Source organism: Leopardus geoffroyi, chromosome D3 (genome assembly GCF_018350155.1).
Source record: "Leopardus geoffroyi isolate Oge1 chromosome D3, O.geoffroyi_Oge1_pat1.0, whole genome shotgun sequence".
NCBI classification, from domain to species: domain Eukaryota; kingdom Metazoa; phylum Chordata; class Mammalia; order Carnivora; family Felidae; genus Leopardus; species Leopardus geoffroyi.
The window spans coordinates 11,096,104-11,105,086 of NC_059339.1; the positions used below are offsets into that span (position 1 = coordinate 11,096,104).

General features: G+C 53.4%; 1 long non-coding RNA gene across 1 annotated transcript; it reads right to left on the bottom strand.

Annotated features, from left to right (window-relative positions):
- Positions 1 to 775: 775 nt before the first annotated feature.
- LOC123588107 lies at positions 776 to 8,663 on the bottom strand. Its single transcript, XR_006707703.1, has 3 exons — positions 8,402 to 8,663; positions 3,723 to 3,934; positions 776 to 1,908 (listed from the first exon to the last, which is right to left on the bottom strand). It is a non-coding gene; the product is annotated as an uncharacterized LOC123588107 (long non-coding RNA).
- Positions 8,664 to 8,983: the final 320 nt, after the last annotated feature.

Sequence of the window (8,983 nt, forward strand, 5' to 3'; positions counted from 1 at the left end):
TACTGAGTAATAATGCTGGTAACCTCTGTCATGTGCTGGGTAGTTTGCTAAGAGTAGGGGTACATACACATATAATGTCAACCTGTTCGGTACCAACTTCAAAGCAACACTAATATAGTCCCAATTTCTATAGGAAAGAAGAGCTCAGAGAAGTCAAGAGCTTGCCTAAGGGCACACAGCTTAGAAATAGTGGTGCTGGGCTTTGAAGATGGGTCTGTCAAGTTCCAAGGTGCGTTTTGTCACTAAACTGTAGTCTTTCCCTCCAGTCTCTGACCTCAAGGTGCTTGCACAGTAGATAGGATATGTGTGCAAACAACTAGAATAAAAGGTAGGAGGGGGTAGTTACCTTTGGAGAACTACAGTGAACGAGTGGATCATACAAGTTGTGTCACCTTTAGAGGATGGAGAGAGGGCCTATTTGTGGTTGGGGGAACAAGAGGGGTTTTATAGAAACACAGTGGCACTTGCACTGGGCATTGGGAACTAGGTGGGATTTGTCTCTGCAGAAAATGCAAGAAGATCAAGGTGAGGTAAAGGTCCAGAGTCGGGAAGCCACAGAGCGCAGGTGCAAGGAACAGAACAGGTGAGTTTTCTTGGAACATCGGATGTAAAAGGGGAGGGGAGAAGAAGCCATCATGATTTGCACATAACGTGTCTTGTTAATTAGTTCGTCGGCTGCTTCTTTTGCATTTTTAAGGGAGACAGTCATGTTACGTACATACATAATGACAAACTTGTCTCTTCCTCCCCCGACATTAAACTTTAATTTTTTTTCTTGTCTTATTACGACGGCTACACCTGAGGTCTAAGGTTGGGTAGCGGTGATGACCCCGGATAACTTTACCTCAGTCCCGAATTGAAAGGGGGGTCTTTTTAATATTTCATCGATAAGGATGTGGCTTGATGAGTTTTTTTTTTTTTTTTTTTATCAGAAATGGAAGTTGAGATCAATCGTGTGTGATGCTTTTAGATGTGACGCCTAATCGTATGTGACGCCTTCAGATTCTCTTGGACTCCCCTGCTTCCCAGACTTCAGCTGTTTGCTCTGCTCCAGCCACCATGGCGGCCAAGAGACTCCATGTGGGCCCGTGCGATTCTGCTGCCCAACGCCAATCAGCTACAAGCCCAGAGTCTCTGGCTTCTCTGGCCATTTCTGGACTTAGGACAAAGACCACACGATAGGGCATGGGTTCCCAAGAAGCTGCCAATGGCTTTCACGAGGCAACTCGAAATGCAGGAGAATGAATCCGGGAGGGGAACTTTGGCCAATGGGAAACGGAAGCTGAGGAGGGAGCTGGGCTGATGGATCCCATCTTTCCTCCTCTGATAGACTGCCCGGAGGCATGTCCATCTGGAGGCTCCCTGGGGGCTGAGCAGCCCCGTTGGCCAATCACTTGCTGTGCTTTTCCAAGAAACAGCGAGCCGCGTGACAACAACTCACCGCGCCTCGTCCTCGTCCTCTCCTGCCTCAGTCCCCGCTTCCCTCACGCTCCCTGCCCTGGCTTTGCACCTTCTATCTAGCTCCTTTCTCTTTTCTGGAGCCTGGGTGAGGGCATGTTTCGTACACCGTCTCAGCATTTACGGAGACACCCATGCCACGTTCCGTCAATCGGTTAACGGCGTGAATCCCATGGCTACTTTGTCTGAAACGGGTTTGCATCCCTGGCATAAACCCTACTGGGCAGCTGGGTCTTTTCGTAGGTGTGTGGGGGCTTCCGCTCCACGCTGCTGTGTACCTTGCGCGTGGCTGCGTGTCCACACCTGGGTACACAGGTAACGCGGCCTCTTGCGGCCGGGCCCCGCGAAGCCGCCTCTCTCAGCCTCCAGCCGTGTCTCTCCTCCGCGGATGAAGGCAGGCAGGCTGGCAGGTAGAGATGATGGAGGCGCTGGCAGCGGGTCTGAGGGGAGCTGGGAGGGGAGAGAGTGCAGAGAGGGAGGTAATTAGGAACCAGGCGGTATCACAAATCTCCCAGCCGCGCTGACACCCAGGGAGAGTGATCACACACTCGGAGTCAGCCCAGACAAGTGTGAAAGCCCTTCACTCCATCCCTAGGAAGAAGGAGGAAAGGAGAGACGCGGACCGGGCAGCCGGATGACAGCCCCGCCCCCAGCACACCCACGAAGACAGCCATGACGTCACCTTCACACTCCCCCTCCCTCAGCCCCGACCCGGGTCAGGGAGCTGCGATTCAAAGGTATGGAGGGGGCAGCGGAGGGCCCTGCAAGATGAGGGAGAGGTCTTGGGAGGCTGTGCCCCCGAGAAGGAAGGTGAGGAGAGCCTTCATCATGGCATCCAATCAAGGCCAGGCGGATCTTCGCAAGCCCTCAACAAGCACAGACTGCCCCCCGTCAGAGGTGGCAAGGCGTGCTTCCCGCACTTGAAAAATTGGTCCCCAAGGAAAGTGGGAATTAACACCGGTGGCAAGACGCCCGCGTATGTGTTATTTCTCAACGGTCCTGCCATTTGCTTGATGAAAAAATGGAGGCTCAGAGAGGCTGAGGCCTTGGCCCAAGGACACACAGCTACCAAGCGGCGGGAGTGAAACCTGCCTACTTAGGAAGTCCTAGCCTCCACCACACCATCCGCCTGCTCCCCTGGAACGGAAGGAGGAGCCCTGTCGATATGGGATAGGTTCTTGGAGGCATGGGGGTGTCAGAGGCAGGGAGACGGGCAAATTGCCCTTCGGGTCCCAAAAGAGATAGAGGATTATGACCTCTGCCCCCACCCCTGGCACCCCCCGGGCTAGCTTTGGCTCTGCCGAGGATGTCCGAGAGAGAAATCTTTCTGGGTCAGTGACTTTGGGTCCGTGGGAATTCCAGAACTAGGGATGCTTGCTTTTCCTCTTGCTCTTCCTCTGGTCATCGCACCTGGCAAGGTGGCCCGAGGGAGCAAACTTCACTGGCCCTGGCACACGGCCCCCGTGGGTGAATCAGGTTTGCACTATCATTTTCTCCTCAAGCCCGCCTCCTCCCTGGAGTGGACGCTGGGGGTCGGTAAGGAGGCGAAAACCGGGTCAGTGGGGTCGACACCTGGAGGGCTCCCAGCCTCTCTCCGATCTCCTCTCCGAGCTCTCTTCCCCCGTTCACTCTATTCCCAGAACATTCTAGAATGTCTCCTGACTTGGCGCCTGGGTTCCTGCTGTTCCCTCCTCGTAGAACACTGTTAGTTTTAAATCTTTCCTTGTCTGTTTTCTCTTCCACGAGTTCCCAGGTCAACTATCACCCTCTCAAAGAGCACCTCCCTGACCAAAGTAGCCTTCTATTACCCTCTCTTCCTCCACAGCATTTATTGCTAAACTCTGTAAACAAGTTGACAAAAAAATACGCACAATAATTTTCGCCTCCTCCTCCTCCCTTTCCCTGCCATTATGTGGTAGATTTCACAAGAGCTGAGACCTTGCTTGCCTTGATCATTGCCAAGGTGGGGGCTTGACACACAGCAGGTGCACAACAAAAGTATCTGTTGAATAAGTGACTCATTGAATTAACGAATGGAGACACACACGGGCTCTGGAGCCAGTAGACTCTGGAGTCAAATCCCAGCTCTGCTACGTATTAGCTACATGACCTTGGGCAAGTTACTTAACACCCCCGTGCCTCTGTTTCCCTACTTTTAAGAAGGGGGTGACAGCAGTCCCTTCTTCATGAGGCTGCTGGGCGCGTTCCACGAGACAATGTAGAGCGCCCCATACATTCCGCTGATCATCCGTTAACTACCTTACCAAGGAGGAGAGTAGGGCCCGGAGAAGGGTGGCTGGTCCTGGGTCCCAAAGTGTACCAGTGGGATTGCAGCTTAAACAGCCTGACTCCTGGCATCGCTTTCTTGAGGAGCTGGAACTCGATTCAGTAGGATCTGGCAGATGGATGGGTGTGCCCCTCGAGGAACTCACACCTGTGCTCCAGAAAGCAGGGGCAGGGATTGCTCATAGCAACTCTGTAAGACAAACAGGACACCCTCTAAAGACCCTGAAAATCTGAATGAATGAGGGCTCCGCACAGACCTAGAGGGTCACACAAACTTGGCCTACGTAAGAAGGGAAAGTTCCAGAAGGACATGTGCAGTGGTCAGTGGTTCCCCATGGGGGGGGCAATTTTGCCTCTCCACCCCCCACGGGCACATTGCACAATGTCTGGGGACTTTTTTGGTTGTCACCACTTGGGGGGGGGCGCTATTCGTATTTAGCGGGCAGAAGCCAGGGAAGCAATTCAACATCCTCCCATTTACAGGACAGCCGTCCTCACTCAAAGAACGATCTGGCCCCAAATGCCAGTGGAGCCAAAGCTGAGAGACCCTGCAGCGGATAATGCCATTTCTAGAAGGCTCAAGGGTACATTAAATAAACTATAGGCTGTTTAGGGATCTATACATTTTTAGCAAAAGCATAAGGAAATAAATGCATTCCATCAGATTGGGTTTTCCATGAGAACAAGATTTTGGGGGAGAGGGGTCTCCACAGTGTTAGATGCTCCATAATTATGTTACATGCATGAAATAATGAGCCATGAACACTAATTTTAGGACAGTGATATTTCAGGGTGGGATGGGGATTTTTTTTTACTAAGTCCAAATATTTCATAATAAAAAAGTCCCCTGTGGGGACCCAAAGAAACAGTGCGTCCTGCCTGCCTTTAAGGACAAACTCATCTCAGATCTGGGCTCTCACACTCACTAGCTTTATGACATGGGCACGCTGCTTGTTTGGGATCTAAATTTCCTGATCTGCAAGCTGAGGTCCTACCTCCTGTATTTACCACTCAGGGACACAGCGCAGCCCCAAGGAGATGCCAGCTGGAAAAACACTTGGAAAGGTCTGGGAAGGAGGTCTCTCTTGCACACACAATCCCCCTCCCCCACCAGCTCTAGCTCTTTGGAGAGAGCACTGAATCTTCAGTGGAGTCCTAGCAGGTACATGGACACCACACGCATGTGAATGGGCTCAAAAAACTGCTAAGGAGGAATTTTTCTAAATTTTGGACAGAAGGCAGCCAGCAGTGGGGGAGGGGGTTAGAGGCAAGCAAGGCTGAGCATTTATTTATCTATCATCTATCTATCTATCTATCTATCTATCTATCTATCTATATGTTTATTTATTTTTTGAGAGAGACAGAGCGTGAGTGAGTTAGGGGCAGAGAGAGAGGGAGACACAGATCCGAAGCAGGGTCCAGGCTCGGAGCTGTCAGCACAGCTCGAACCCACAAACCACGAGATCATGACCCAAGCTGAAGTCGGATGCTTAACCAACTGAGCCACCCGGGCGCCCCAAGGCTGAGCATTTATATGTGCATGTGAGGATGTGCGCGTGTGTATGTGTGACTATCAGGGACTACGTGTGTGTGCGCCTGGGTCTAGGCATGTGTGCGAGGGTGCATGGGAGCTTGTGTGAGGTCTACGTGCACGTAGGTGTCTGCGTGATCATCTGATGACGGTGTGTGCTGTTGTGTGTGTGTGTGTGTGTGTGTGTGAGTGGATGTGCACGCATCTTTGGTGTGTGATTGTGTACGCATATGTTGTGCGTGGTTCTGTGCACGGGAATGTAAATGGGTGGATGAGTGCATACACATTTGTGTTTGTGTACAACTCCTCATCAGACACACGTGTGTGCATGTGAATGTGGACCAGTGTATACGTATTTGTGATTGTGTGCATATAAATGTCTATATTCTTCTACAGATAGGTGTCTCAGTCTTCCTCCCTCTCTCCCTTTCTTCCACCTCTCTCCATCTCCCTTTTGCTCAGGTGTCCAGGCCTAGGAATGGCCGGGGCCTCCCTGCTTCCCCGGCTTTGGGTACTCCCAGCAGGTGGGAGGCAGCTCTGGACAGACTCCTAGCAGGTGAAATATCCCTCTCCAGCCCCTACTGAGCCCCAGCCAGAAAGGAATTCCCTGCAGGCTCTTCCCTAATCCCCCACTGGGTCCCTCCCCCACTCACCTCTCCACATCTCCCAGGACAAAGGACCCTTTTGGTTCTGTATTCACGGGTGGTCACATTCCTCACAGCTTGACTCAGAATGGGGTGGGGGGAGGCAGTGACGTTTCTGGGGGGGGAGAGTTGGGCAATCTCTATTAGTCTTGGTTTCCTCCCCTGAGAAATGGGGGAAGACACTGCAGAGAAGTCAGCAGGCAAACCTATATTGCCATTGTGTTTACGTTTTATCAACCTCCTCCTTTGGCCAACTCAGGATATGTTTACTGAGAACCTACTCTGTGCCAGCTTCTCCACTAGGGACTGAAAACCTGAGATGAACGAAAGGCATTTCTCCATCTCGGGGAGTCCATGGTGGCATTGGAAGAGAGAGGGAACCACCGAGAAACAGGTCACTAGAATCCTAGATTGGACATGTTACCAGGAGGCAGGTGGAGGATTAAACACCTTGCCACAGTTCCAACTTACGTGACTGATTAAAGTCAACGTTTCTTAGCATGTCATTCGAGGCCCCTTATGATGGAGGGAGGCACAACTGGGGAGGCTTTCTGGAGGTGCAGGTGTGTGAGAGAGAATCGGACCGTGACGAACAGGTATTTGGGTAAGTGGAGAGGGAAGGAGGGGCCTTCTGGAAGACAGATGGCGGCTTAAGAAAAGAGTGTGGCTGCTGGACCTTGCAGTCTGGCTGGTCCACAAGAGATGGGGTTGGCCTGGTGACAGATCCCATGTATTGATATCTGTGCCCGGGTGGGGGATGTTCCAGTTGACAACGTGACTTCACCTGTTACTTCACCTTTTCCTTGACCCAGTGAGGCGTGTGCCCATCTGGCGAATGAAGAGAGGGAAGAAACGGGAAAAAGTGGTAACTCAACTGGGATGAGCCCAGCCTTGGCGCCCCTGTATGGGGAAACACTTGGTGAATACCTCGAGACCCCAAGGCTGGAAGGTATCTCTGGGGATGGCAGGTTCCTGCTCTGTTTATAAATGCTTATGTTTTGACTTTATCATCAAATAAATGTTACCACTAGGGACACACTTATGTTCCTGGCTCCCCCATTTATCTGGTCACCCATCCATCCACCCCACTATCCATCTTCCTATCCACCATTACTATGCATCCACTCATCTATCCACTCACCTTTTCACCCACCTGCCCACCCATCCATCTACCCACCCAACCACCCACCCACACATACCGTCACCCATTCATCTCCCTACCTACTATCCACCCATTCATAATCTGCCTATTCATCTTCTGTCTGCCCGTCCATCCATACGCTTCTCTGTCAATGCGTTCCTATCCATTCACCTACCCATTTATCCATTCGTCTACACATCCGCCCAATTACCAATCACCCCTGTACTATCCACCCATCTGTTTGTCCAACCAATCACCCGTCCATCCAAACATTCAACTGACAACCTTGGCACTAAGTCACTCATCCACCCACCTATCCACCCACCCACTCAATATTCCTGGGTTCAGACTCGGCAAGATGATCCAAGTGGGTCTAACCCAGCCATCGCTGTGGGCTTCCGGGACTCAGGCTGGGATAGTCTAAAGACCAACCCACACGCCGAGGCCCCGCGGGGATGCGAGGTGGAGACGGTGGGGGTGGCAGTAACTTAAATGCAATCTCTTCTGGGGTGTAAAGGTCACCCACGCACTCTTTCTTCTGGGCCCAGGGGTAAGAATTTTGGGACTGAAGAAAGTGGGAGAGACGGAGAGACAGAAACCTGGGGGGGTGGGGTGGGGAGAGAAGAGAGAGGAAAAGAGACTTGGTGAGCAAACTAGAGAGGGGGAGAGAAAGAGGGAAATTTATAGAGAAATTGGAAGTGGGATAGAGACGACACGGAGAGACCTAAGGCGGGGGGAGAAGAATGAAGAGACAGCTTGGAATAGCCTATCTTACCTTTGATGGGGGAAGGAGGAGGAGGGAGAGAGGTCGGAGGGCAGGGGAAAGCGGAGGCGAGAGGGTCCCAGTGTCACGGGCCCGGGGCCCCTCGCTGGGCACCGGCCTCCCCGGAAGTCCCCGCGGCCCCGGGAAGCCACCCCCCACGCGGGGAGGACGCGGCGCGGGGCGCTCGGGAACCGCGGTCGCGTGGGCTCGGCCGGCCGCGCCATCAATTAGGCGGTCGCCGGGCCTGGCGAGCGGCAGCGTCTGTGGAAATTACCTTTTAATTTCTTAATTACATTGTCCTCACCTGCAGCTCAACCCGCCTCCGAGAGGCGCGCGCAAAGCCGCTTCCCGGATCCCCTCCCCCGGTGCCATAAATTAGGACGCCGCCCGCCCGCGCGCCCTGGTGGTCCCCGCGCCCCCCGCGCCCCCGCGCCCCGCCCACCGGCTGTTTTAACCTCGCGCGGCACCTTCGAGGAGCTTCGCCAGGGGCCTCCCCTCCCCCACCCCGCCTCATCTCCCCACCGGGGGAGACCCGAGACCCGTCCCAGGCGCAGGGTGGGGGCGCTGGGCAGCCAGACCTGAGCTCTCCAAACCAGGCCTTTGCTGGATGGAGCGCCTCCGCCTCTCAGAACCTCGGTTTCCCCGTCGTCGTCGGTCACATGGAAAGGAAAGTAGCGCCCCTTTGTCTGGACTGGGAGGCTTAACGGAGGAAAGCGGAAGCGCTTAGTCCCGGAGTGCTCTCAGAATGTTAGCTATTGTTCATTGATGCGCTTAACGAGTGGGTTTTGAGTACCTACTATGGATGAAGCGTTCCAGAAGTCTCTGCAGACACAGAGGTGAACAAAACAGTGTGTGCCTATTGATGAGGATGACGACGATGGTGATGATGATGACGAGGGTGGTGGTCGTGGGTGATCCTCCGGGATGCACAGGGTTCCGGGATTTGTGAGACCCTGTGTGGGTGCTGCAGATCGGGGCATGGTTAGGAGGTGATGTTGGGGAGGCGAATGGGGATTCAGGGTGGAGGAGCTGCCAGATCAGAGTGGGGGGTGACCCACAAGGCAGCCGCAAGGCTGCGCTGGAGGTGGTATGGAGGCTGTGTGACAGACAGGAGCAGGGCTTGCCTAGACCCACCCGGTCACTGGTGGAGCTCAGGTCTG